Consider the following 13,108-nt stretch of genomic DNA (forward strand, 5'->3'; position numbering starts at 1 on the left):
AGCTCCACCCATGTTCCCACAAAGGACATGATCTCATTCTCTATGGCTGCATAGTATTCCATGGTGCATATATACCACATTTTCTTTATCCAGTCTACCACTGATGGGCATTTAGGTTGATTCTACGTCTTTGCTATTATGAAGAGTGCTGCAGTGAACATATACATACATGTGCCTTTATGATAGAATAATTTGTATTCCTTTCGATGTCTACCCAGTAATGGGATTGCTGGGTTGAATGGTAGTTCTGTTTTTAGTTCTTTCAGGAATCACCACAATGTTTTCCGCAATGGTTGAACTAATTTACACTCCCACCAACAGTGTTTAAGTGTTCCTTTTTCTCCACAACCTTGCTAGCATCTGTAACTTTTTGACTTTTTTTTTATCATAGCCAGTGTGACTGGTGTGAGATGGTGTCTCATTGTAGTTTTGATCTGCCTTTCTTTAATGATCAGTGGTGTTGAGATTTTTTCATATGCTTGTTGGCTGCATGTATGTCTTCTTTTTAAAAGTGTCTGCTTATGTCTTTTGCCTACTTTTTAATGGGTTTTTTTCTTCTTCTAAATTTGTTTAGGTTCCTAATAGATGCTGGATATTAGACCTTCATATGCATAGTTTGTGAATATTTTCTCACATTCTGTAGGTGGTCTGTTTATTCTGTTGGTTGTCTGTTTATTCTGTTGATAGTTTCTTTTGCTGTGAAGAAACCCTTCAGTTTAATCAGATCACATTTCTCATTTTTGTTGTGATTGCTTTTGCCTGTTCCTATGTCCAGAATGGTATTGCCTAAGTTGTCTGCCAGGGTTTTTATACTTTTGGGTTTTAGATTTAAGTCTTTACTCTGTGTTGAGTTGATTTTTTGTATATGGTATAAGGCGGGGATCCAGTTTTAATCTTCTGCACATGGATAGCCAGTTATCCCCACACCATTTATTGAATAGGGAGTTCTTTCCCCATTGCTGGTTTTTGTTAGCTTTATCAAAGATCAGACAGTTATAGATGTGTGGTCTTATTTCTGTACTCTCTCTTCTGTTCCATCTGTCTATGTGTCTTTTTTTGTATTACTACTATGCTGTTTTGGTTACTGTAGCCCTACAGTATAGTTTGAAGTTGGGTAGCATGATGCCTTCTGCTTCATTATTTTTGCTTAGGATTTCCTTGGTTATTTGGGCTCTCTTTTGGTTCTATATGAATTTTATAATGGGTTTTTCTAGTTCTATGGAGAATTTCAGTAGCTTAATAGGAATAGCATTGAATTTATATATTTCTTTGTGCAGTATGGGCACTTTAATTATATCGATTCTTCCTATTCATAAGCATGGAATATTTTTTCATTTGTTTGTGTCATCTTTGATTTCTTGGATCAGTGTTTTGTAGTTTTCCTTGTAGAGACCTTTGAGCTCCCTGGTTAGCTGTATTCCTTGATGTTTTATTCTTTTTGTGGCAACTGTGAATGAGATTTCATTTCTGATTTGTCTCTTGGCTTGGATAGTATTAATGTACAGGAATGCTACTGATGCCAGAGTTAAATCTTAGCTGAATCATAAGTCTATGACATAAGAAAGCTGCTTCACCTCTTTGTGCTTCAGTCTTTTCAGCTTAAAATAGACATAATAATAATCCCTGTATCCAAGATTGTTTTATAGATTATGGTAATATAGGGAAAATATTCAGCAAGTGTCCGTAACCTATTAAGTGCTTAATAAACATTAGTTATTATTATTTCATAATGTAGCATAAGGTTCTTCTTAGTGCTCACCTCTAAGCCTGGTTTTTGTCCTATATTGTCATCATAAGCTCCTATATGACAAGGAAAAGAAAATATTTTCCTCTCCCTAAAATATCACCATATATCTGTCTATCTATTCATTTCACTGTGCCAGGAATTCCTTAAAAGACTATGAATGAATAAGTCATTTTTTGTTGTATGTAAAAGAAGACAAAAGTGCAGTTTTCTTATATGGATATGTTGCATAGTGGTGAAGTCTGGGCTTTTAGTGTAACCATCATTCAAATAATGTAAATTGTACCCACTAGGCAATTGCTCATCTCTCATTCCCCTTATAACTTCCCACCCTTCTGAGTATCCAGTGTCTTTTATTCCATATACTCTATGTCCATGTGTACACATAATTCAGCTCCCATTTATAAGTGAGAACATGTGGTATTTGGCTTAGTGTTTCTGAGTTATTTCGCCTAGGATAATGGCCTCCAGTTCTATCTATGTTGCTGCAAAAGACATGATTTTATTCTTTTTTTATGGCTGAGTAGTATTCCATATATAAAAACATATATCCAATCATCCACTGATGGACACTCAGGTTGATTCCATATCTTTATATCCTTGCTATTGTGAATAGCGTTATAATAAACATACAAGTGCTGGCATCTGTTTTATATAATAGTTTATTTTCTTTTGGGTCGATACCCAGTAGTGGGATTGCTAGATCAAATGCTAGTCCTATTTTTAGTTCTTTGAGAAATCTCCATACTGTTTTTCATAGAGCCTGTACTACTCTACGTTAGTACCAACAGTGTATCAGCATTCCCTTTTCTATGAATCCTGCCAACATGTTATTTTTCATCTTTTACATAATAGCCATTCTGACTGATGTGAGATGCTATCTCAATTTGGTTTTGATTTATATATCTCTGGTGATTAGACATGTTGAGTATTTTTTCATATCCTTGTTGGCCATCTGTATGCCTTCTTCTGAAAAATGTCCACTCATGTCCTCTGCCCACTTTTAGTAGAGTTTTAATTGTTGTTGTGAATGATGTTGCCAAAGAAATCTTAAGCAAAAAGAACAAAGCTAGAGGCGTCACATTTCCTGACTTCAAATTATAGTACAAGGCTATAGTAACTAAAGCAGTATGGTACTTGTGAATACAGCTAACTGATCCTTGACAAAGATGGCAAAAACATGTACCAAGGAAAGGACACTCTTTCCAATAAATGATGCTGAGAAAATTGAATTGTCAAATGCAGAAGAATGAAACTGAACCCCTATTTCTCACCATATACAATAATCAACTCTAGATAAATTAAAGACTTAGCCCAAAACTATAAAAATACTAAAAGAAAACCTAGGGAAAAGTCTTCTGAGTGTTATTCTAGGCAAAACGTTTTTAAACTAAGACCTGAAAAACAAATGCAACAACAATAAAAAAATAGATAAATGGGACATAGTTAAACTACAAAGCTTCTGAAAAGCAAAAGAAATTACAATAGAGTAAACAGATAACCTATAGAATACGAGAAAATATTTGCAGACAGTGCATCTGACAAGGGATGAATATGAATATCCAGTATCTACAAAAATATGACTTATACTCTCCAGTGACTCCCAGAATTACGGAGGTAGGAAGCCACATATTCAAGTAGCATATAACAGTATGAAAATTGCTGCAATTTAGGTGCTCCATATGACAATTTCATATTCATTCTTCAAAAGGGGTAAATGGGAATATCACCTCCTATCTGAAGTCTTATTTGATTTTCCCATTAGAAAACATTTTTCTGCTTTCAGCTGTAACCATTTTCTTATCTTCTCACTGTGACCACAATATTTTGTAATTACTCATATTAAATAAAGGACCATTTGAAGACTGAGCAGTAGTGTTTTGTTTACTCATTTGTTTTTTTACCCTTTTGTAGGGCTTTAAGATTTTGGACAGTGCCAGGAATACAGGAGACTGTCAGATGCTGGATGACAGAGGAAGAGAGAAAGTGAAGGATGGATGGAGAGATGGATAGGGGAAGGGAGGAAGGGGAAGGCTGGCTGCATAAATGGCTCCGAGGGAAACATAGGGGAAGAAAACATAAATTCTAACTTCAGGATAGGGAAGCCTATACATGGTGTGGGAAGGCTGGTGGTGGGAAAGGCATTCATTCTAGGCAGAGTAAAAGCATGAATTAAAGCTCAGAGGCATGGGGTTGAATGATGAAGCAACTGAGTGGTGAGTAGATCAGTACAAAAAAAGTTGGGGCTGGAAGCTGGAGGGAAAAGGCAGAGTGAAAAATAAAATAGGTTTCAGACTGTAAAGGACCTTGGAAACCAACATAATGAATTTGGTTCTTCAAACCAGAGCAGTTCCTCAATGGGTGAACTTGCCTGTCTTTCTATAATGGTTAACCATTATGGAAGACATTATTATTATTATTATTATTATTATTATTATTACTTTCAGCTAAGTATCAAGTACTTGATTAAAACCGAGAGCAGGAAGACAGCTTCAGTGATTTTTCCAGGGAGCCTAAATCACAGAGTTTTGGAATCTCTCAATTTAAAAGGAAATTGAAATTGCTTCAATACTCATTCAGGCTGAAACTACTTTTAGAATTTCCAAGAAGAACAATTGAAAACGCAAATCTGTCTCCTAACAGTGCTCTGGCTTTGGGATTCTTTCTGTCTTCTTTTCTGTTGAATGAGACAGACTTGAAGGAATAATAATACTTGACATGCCCTTACATTACATTTGTAGAGCATTCTCACAAAAATGATCTCATTTGATCTTCATAAAACCTGTAAGCTAAGGACTATTACCTTCATTCAGCAGCAAGCAAATAGGCCAGAAATAGCAAGGCAGGCAATTCTTGATCGTCTCACCTCTCTTTTTCCTTGACCTTCCCAGCTGGGCAAGGTCTGAGGGTCTCCACAAGTAGACAAAGGTCCCCTCGGATGCACAAATCAATCCCTAAAGAGGCAGAAGGTTGAGGGGCTATGTAAAATGTGTTGAAAATCTGCTCTGTTGAACACTTTCCATGATTATGATTATATAATCCCATCACCACTCCTGGATTTGAGTATAATTGCGCCTACTTTGCAGAAAAGGACCAATGAAGCTCAGAAAGGTTAATCAATTTGTTTAGGTTAGCCCAGCTGCAAAATAGTCAGATCAGATTTCATCTCTACTTGTGGCTTCCAACACACACTCCCTTTTATCACCTCACACTGAGATGATGTTAGATTGTGGCTTCAGCATGCACACTGCCCCGTTTTACCACTGACCAGCCTTATGACCTTGATACTAGCTTTATAATTTTGAGAAACTGTGCTTCAGGTTCTCACATTTAAAATGAAGATTCTATTAGCGCTTCCTTCTAAGAGTTTCTCTATAGATAAAATGCGACAACGCATAAAGTGCCTAACCAGTTCCTATTCCCAACACAATAGGTAAGTGTTGTCTATAGTTATCAAGTATCTTATGAGTCTTAGAATTAATTCCCTTCCCCAGACTCACATCTGATCTCTTGACACAGAAACAATTTGTTTCTCTTGTGCTAGGTCACAGTTGTCAAACAGACTGGACACTGGAATCTCAGAATGAATCAATTGGGAGACCACTTGGTTTCTAACCAGGTTTTCCTACAACTCTCATTGTATCAGCCCAATCTGAAGGCCAGAATTTACCACCTGGATTTTTTTGGCTTGTCCTCCAGTCCCCCGAACCCTAGCTCATTGGATTAGAGCCCTAGAAACTCAACTAGCTTTTGCTAGACCCCTTACACAGAATGATGTCCTAATGTCCTGTCCCTAGCATGCTGGCTAGCGTTCCTCTTCCTTTACATATCCTTGGAAGAAAAAGTCCTGCCCTGTGCAGCATTTACATTACTGAAGATTGACCCTGTTCTTTCCTGGCTTGCTCCTCTTCTCTGTTGGGATTTTACATTGAACATTTACTATATGTCAGGAAGTAGAAGATGTCACAGAAAAACAACTTCCATCAACCAAATATGGTTGATGTCCTTACAGGGAGTAGTCATATTTTAAGCAGTCAATCACACAAATAATTATTTGATTATAGTTGAGAAAATTTCTTTTTTTTTCCATACAATGGAATTTTATTAAGCCATAAAAAGGAATAAAGTACTGATTCATGCTACAACATGGATGAACCTTGCAATTATGGTAAGTGAAAGAAGCCAGACACAAAAGGCTATATATTGGATGACTGCATTCATATGAAATATACAGAATGGGAAAATGCATACAGACAGAAAGTCAATTAGTGATTTTCAGCAGCTGGTGGGAGAGGAGAACAGGGAGAGGCTACTAATTCGTATGGAGTTTCTTTTTGTGGTGATGAAAATGGTATATATCTCTGGTTTAGATGTTTAGGACTTTCCAGTTGTTAGAACACAACATTAGATACCAGAATTAGGAAATCCAGATGCCTTTCTTTTTTTTTCATTTTTAAAATTTTTAATTTTTTTATTACACTTTAAGTTCTAGGGTACATGTGCACAACGTGCAGTTTCGTTACATATGTACACATGTGCCATGTTGGTGCGCTGCACCCATTTACTCGTCATTTACATTAGGCATATCTCCTAATGCTATCCATCCCCCCTCCCCTACTCCACGACAGGCCCTGGTGTGTGATGTTCCCCATCCTGTGTCCAAGTGTTCTCATTGTTCAATTCCCACCTATGAGTGAGAACATGCGGCATTTGGTTTTCTGTCCTTGCGGTAGTTTGCTGAGAATGATGGTTTCCAGCTTCATCCATGTCCCTACAAAGGACACAAACTCATCCTTTTTTATGGCTGCATAGTAGTCCATGGTGTATGTGTGCCACATTTTCTTAATCCAGTCTATCACTGATGGACATTTGGGTTGGTTCCAAGTCTTTGCTATCGTAAATAGTGCTGCAGTAAATATACATGTGCATGTGTCTATAGCAGCAGGATTTATAATCCTTTAGGCATTTACCCAGTAATGGGATGGCTGGGTCAATGGTGTTTCTAGTTCTAGATCCTTGAGGAATCGCCACACTGTCTTCCACAATGGTTGAACTAGTTTACAGTCCCACCAACAGTGTAAGAGTGTTTCTATTTCTCCACATCTTCTCTAGCACCTGTTGTTTCCTGACTTTTTAATGATTGTCATTCTAACTGGTGTGAGATGGTATCTCATTGTGGACACATGAAAAAATGTTCATCATCACTGGCCATCAGAGAAATGCAAATCAAAACCACAATGAGAAAATTTCTTAGAGAAAAGATAGAGGATGCTTTGAAAAAATGTAACCCAAAGACTCCACCTACTCCATCCACTCTGAGGGTTCAGAGAAGGATTCTTGAGGAATTGAAAACATTAGTGACCCATGATTCTCAAGGATGTAGTTTTGCTTATTCCCATATTATGTATTCAGTTATAGTATATGTATGTGTGTATACATATGTGTGTGTATATACATACATGTATTTATATATGTATGCATTTATATATGTATGTATGTATTTATATATGTATATACATATATGTATTTATATGTGTGTATATACATATATGTATTTATATATAAATTTTTATATGTACACACACACATATATAATTCCAATTATATACTGTACTATGTGGTTTGAAAAGAATGGAGGAAACAGTTAACTATTTCTCCAAGCTGTGATACATTTCTCAAAGCTGTGATACATTTTCCAATCTACACCAGTGATTGTTATAGCATGCTTACAAAAAATTTTATTAAGTATACATCTGACACTTTGCTAAACACATTACATTAATCTTATTTTCTCAGTTTGATTAAACTCATGAGTAATCAGCACACATCATTTTCAGGCACTTTTCTAGGCTCTCAATAAACAAATATTTTAAGACACAGTCTCTGCCTTAAAAACACTTACAGTGGAATCGTCGTCACCGCAAATCTGAATTGTGTATCAGTCTAGGTGGGCTAGGATGTGGTGTTTTAATGTATGGGTTTCCCATAACTTCATCACAAATGCACAAAATGAGCAGCTTAAAAGTCACCTATTTATTAGTTCATAGCTTATTAGCTCATAGATCAGAAATATTCATGAGTCTTAGTTCTCTCTGTATGGTCTCACAAGGCTTAAATAGAAGTGTCTGGCAGGTGGGGTGCCTAACTGCAGTTTTTTGGAAAGAATTCACTTCCAAGCTCATTTGAGTTGTTGGCTGATGACAATTTCTTACTGACTGTTTGGGGGCACTCTCTGCTCCTAGAAGCTATTCTCAGGTCTCTCCACATGATCCCTCCCATCTCAGCAGCAGAAAATTTCCCTTGCATTGAGTGCCCCTCACACTTCAAAACTGATTTCTTCTGCCACCAGCCGGAGACAACTCTCTTAAAGGACTCATGCAGTTAGATTAGGTCCACCTAGGTAATCTCCTTATCAATTACTTATAGTCTTAATTACATCTGCAAAATACCTTTTGCCATGTAAAGGACTGGGAGTAATCCCAGGGAGCAAACGTCGTAAGACCACCTTGAATTTTTCCTACCATGTGTGACAAATAGCCCCACAATTTCAGTGGTTGGTAGAAAAAGTAGAGGCTAATTTCTCACTTATGAGCAAGTTCATAATGGATTGGCTCTAGTCCTGTTCTGCAATGCCCTCCCTCTAGGAAGCAGACTGATGGATCAGCCACTGTCTAGAACATCACCAGATGCACAGCAGTGGGAGACAGAGTGAGAAGATGGATCATATGCCAGGCTTTCACACTCTGCCCAGAAGGAACCTACATGGTCTGATCACATTCCATTCACCAAAGAAAGTTACATGGCCAGAATTACTTCCGAGAAGCCAAGGATGTACAATCCTACCAACTGCCTGGAAAAAGCGGGACCCAGAAATATTTGGGAGACACAATAAGTTGCATAGCTCCTCTTTTTATTGCCAAATATTTGGTTAACTTTCCATCTAGCATACCAAATATACTCACCCTTCATTCCTTCCAAGGATGCAACCCCAAAATCCCATCTAGTTGCACATTAAATCAAAGTTCGGAGTTTAGGGATATGCAGGAGTCTCTACATGAAGGAGTAAGCATGAGATTCTCTGTAGCAGATCTAAAGACACCTTTAGTGTTGTTGTTCTCATTTGCCAGAGAAGCCTCATTTGGCTTCAAAAAGCTAAGTCACATGATCTAAGTCAAGCAACCAATAAGTGATATAGCCAGGATTTAAATACAGGTCTCTCTCTTCAAACAACCTCATTCCTTTACTCCCAATTGACGGAAGAGGAAATGATATGGGGGATGCAGCTTGTCTTCTAAGATCATTAGTCCAGGTGGGGGCCAAACACATTAACAAAAAGCCATCCCACCTTGTGGTCAAAACTGCAATAGAGTACTGTGAGGGTGACAGGAACATCACTGGACATTGTGCCCCTCCTTCAGGTGGGGGGTGAGAGAGGGTGATTGAACACATTCCTGAATAATGAGGAGTTTTGCAGGTAGGCAAGAGAAAAGAGGGAATTCCAGAAATGACAAAGGGAATGGCAGGTACAAAGGACAGAAGAGGAAGGAATGGGTGGTGATCAGTGGGGAGTCTGGATTCGTGTGTGATGAGACACAGCTTGAAATGGGTATTGGCTAGTAATTGGCTGTACAGTGCTGTGTGTGCTTTACTGAGGAATCCAGACTTTATCTTGTGGCAGTCACAGAATTTAGGAAAGATACTCTCTTAATCTAGACCTTCTAAGAAGGAGATGTCAACATTTGATTACACATGCCATCATCTAATTAGAAAGAATGCCTATGAGATAAAATGGGGAGGGAACCACGGAAAGAAGAGAGAGTGTCACACTCAGTGGATGAAAGAGGGAGAGGAGGTTGGGTGGAAGTGTTCTAGAGTTCTAAAGTCAACCGAAAATGTCTCAAAGTGAGAAATTATGAAACAATAGTATAGGCATATTTTACAATAAGTAACTATTAGAAAAAAATGCAAAGTTCAAAAAATTAAAAGTGTTTTAACTATGTGGAGCTGGAAGGGGGTGGAAAGTGTCGGGCAGTGAGTTCTTGCTCATTACTACCCATGGGGTGTGTGTGTGTATATAATTAAAAACTGTGTTCTTTTCTAACCTGCAAAGAAGAGGGCACCACTCCTAACGTGGATTATTTGGGGTGTCTTGTACATGAGGCAGGCTCTGCATGAGACACCTGGCCATTTCTCCTTGGGCCATCTTCCATTTCCCAGAGCCGCTTGGGGCTTTATGCACTGTGAAGAAGAATGTGTTTGATTGAAACTTTCTGGCCATGCCTATTAACCACTGACCTTTCTTCTCAATGAATCCTCACCTGTTTCAGCCTCTGTGCTGTTTGGGGAAGAAAAGAAAGCACCTGAAGTGGCTTTCAAAGAAAGGATAAGAAACCTGTACTAAAACTGGCACTAGGGGAGAGTGCATGGGCCTCGACAATGTGTACTGAAGCAAATGAGCTGGTCCCCTGAGAGATAAATATAAGGGGGTTTTTAGGAGAATTGACAGTGGGGAAAAAAAAAAATCTCTTATGGAGCAAAAAGTAGCTATACACAAAGAGAGTGGAAATGGATTATCTGAGAAAACAAATGGCCAGAGCAGGTTAAGGGAGAGCCCAGAGCTGCAGCAGTGTTCCAAGAGAAAATCATTACCAGATATGCTACATAGACCCAGACCTCTCTCTCACCTTCAAATGTGTGCATGCACACACACACACACACGCGTGCGTGCATAGACACACACATTATCTGTTTGCACGTGGTGCTGTAGTAATTGCTTCTGGCCACGTCACATTACTTCTTGAATGCTCCATATCCTTGAAATAAACACCTAGATCTCTGCCTAGGCATCTAAGTCTCTCCTATCCATTCATCCCGTTCTCAAGCCAAAGTATCAGTGCTTCGTGATCCTTCCATTTTTCTTCAATTAAAATGTGCCTTCTTCTCTAGTTTTATATGTCATTGCCCCTGCTGGCCTCTCAGATACAGGCTATGTGCAAGTTGTCCTGTCCCAATCAGAGCACTTTTTTTTTTTCTTTTGCACTGCATTAAAATAAAAACTTATTTGCTTGTATCCCTAAGGTCTTACCTTTAGTACCTTGAGGACAGGGACTTTATCTAGGTTCCCATTTACTCTTAGAGCCAAACACAGGACCCGACACTTAGTGGGATCCAAGTTAATATTTCTTTAATGAATGATTAGACTTAAGAATAGAGGCTCAGCTGAGTGCCAAAGGAAGGAATAAGATAAAATTTTTCCTCGTAATCTTCCTTGGGTTTTGATTTTTCCTAGCGAATGTTACTTTCTCATTCCTGGATTTATTCATTTTCATTCTGCTTATTAGAGAAAGCAAAAACAAAAACAGTGAGAAGGAGACGTTATATTTTCATGTGTCAATGGTCTACATTGTATAATTCATCTGAAGAATTTATCTTCTCCCTTCTTTATCCTTTCAAGAACCTCTCACAAGGTTCTCGTTAAGAGGGAAATGCCAGAAAACAAAATGTGTTGATCATATTTTCCAGAAATTGTGTGGGATATTTCCAACACATTTTTCCCATTAAGTCTATGGTAACTCACAGGTTGGTGTTTTGATTCCTATTTTAAAGTTGAGGAAATGAAGGTGCAGATAGATGCAATCTTTTGCCCAGAGTCACGGAGCTAGCGAGTGTTGGAGCTGAGATAGAGCTCTCGCACCAGTGACTTGAAACTGGTACCCACTTCCCATCACCCAGGTGCCTCTCAAACACATTTCCTTGAAGAAGATCCTTGCAGTTACCTTTTAAAATCTCCCTACTGTACAGCTAAGGTCCAGTGAAGGGAATGATTTACTTAATGTAGTTATTTTTAACGCGCCCTTTCGTTTTCATAGCCCTTTCCTCACCTTACTCGGGAATAGACTAATTATGCTTTTAATAGCTAAACCAGTAGATCAGAGAACTATAGAAAACAAATATATGTGTGCAACCCTTAGATAAATGGTCTAATTAAATGTGCTTATTCTGAATGCAGAACTTTGGTGTCAGGCAGGGTCAAGTTCAAATTTGAGTCTAGCCACTGGTTAGCTTTGGGAGGAAGGAGTTAACCTCATTAAGTATAGTTTTCTACTAAGGTGATTATAAGGATTAATTCAGGTGAGGTATGTAAAACACTTAGCATTTTATCTAAGGCTTGGTATGTACATCATCTAAGAGTGTTGTTATCTTTATAATTAAGCTGGCAAAGTGCAGAAGTTTGTAAAGTGTCACTGATAGTAAAACCATGGAGAACAGTTCTTACTTTCTGTCTCTCACTTCCAACTGTATAAATATAATACAGCCATTATAAGTCTCCATGTCCCTTTCTAGCACCCTGAGTGTGTTAGATTTTTTAATTTTTAATTTCTTGGTATTTCTAAAATGCCAGTCTTTTCAAAGTTGTGCTTCGGAAAAGAATATTTTCTGTTTTATATGCCACCAACTTCCTTCCATGTGGCTTTAATTTTTTTTTTACTCACAAAATCTAGAACATAAGGGAGTGTTGCTGTGGAGAAAATTATGACATCATTAGTAACAAAAATGCTTTGAGGTCACACACATGGCTGAGACACTGACTTCAAGAGCTCTAAGTTGCTAGCAGAACTTGCAATTTCAGAAAGGAGAGCTATGGTCTTAAAGGATAATATGCTTGTGGAAATAGATTTCCTCCAATAGTGAGAATATAGTAAGAAAAAAAAGCTCATAAGCTTTGTAGTCAGGAATACCAGTTTTCAAATCCTGAGACTATAACTTGTAAATATGACTTTGAAAAAGACTGCAATGTCCTCTTTTCTCAGATTTTTTAGTCATGAAAGAAGGATTTCAATCTCTGTTTTGAAATGTTGTCATGATCCTTAAATGTCAGTTAAATACCCTGTGTCTCTCAGGTTGAGAGTATTCACAAATAATAACTCTTTTTACTTGGAGTTATAGTGCTTTGTATTTGGACCCAAACCCATTACTTGGTAGCTCTGTGACCAAGCTAATTAACCACTTTGTACCTGAGTATTGTGCATGTAAATAAAAATTGGTATTCAGATTAATATGTCTACATTATGGATCTCCCATGAATACAGAGTTAATTAACTTATAAATTGTGTCTGGGATGGAGTGGTTCAATAAGTGTCTTTCTCTCCCTTTCCTCCCTTTTCCTTTTCCTTTTAAAATTCTCCTTTCCCTACCCCTTGTCCTTCCCTCCTTACCCAAGGATAACTATTAACATGCCAGGATATTGTCCTCTTGTATAGGGATGCCTAGTTGCAATAATGCAGCTCTCTCTTATTCCTTAGTTTCCAGAACCAGGCTGCCCAGAAGCCTGTCTTTTCTCCTCCATTTCCATGAGTAAAGGTT

Source organism: Rhinopithecus bieti, unplaced genomic scaffold (assembly GCF_001698545.2).
Source record: "Rhinopithecus bieti isolate Rb0 unplaced genomic scaffold, ASM169854v2 scaffold_36547, whole genome shotgun sequence".
Lineage (NCBI taxonomy): Eukaryota > Metazoa > Chordata > Mammalia > Primates > Cercopithecidae > Rhinopithecus > Rhinopithecus bieti.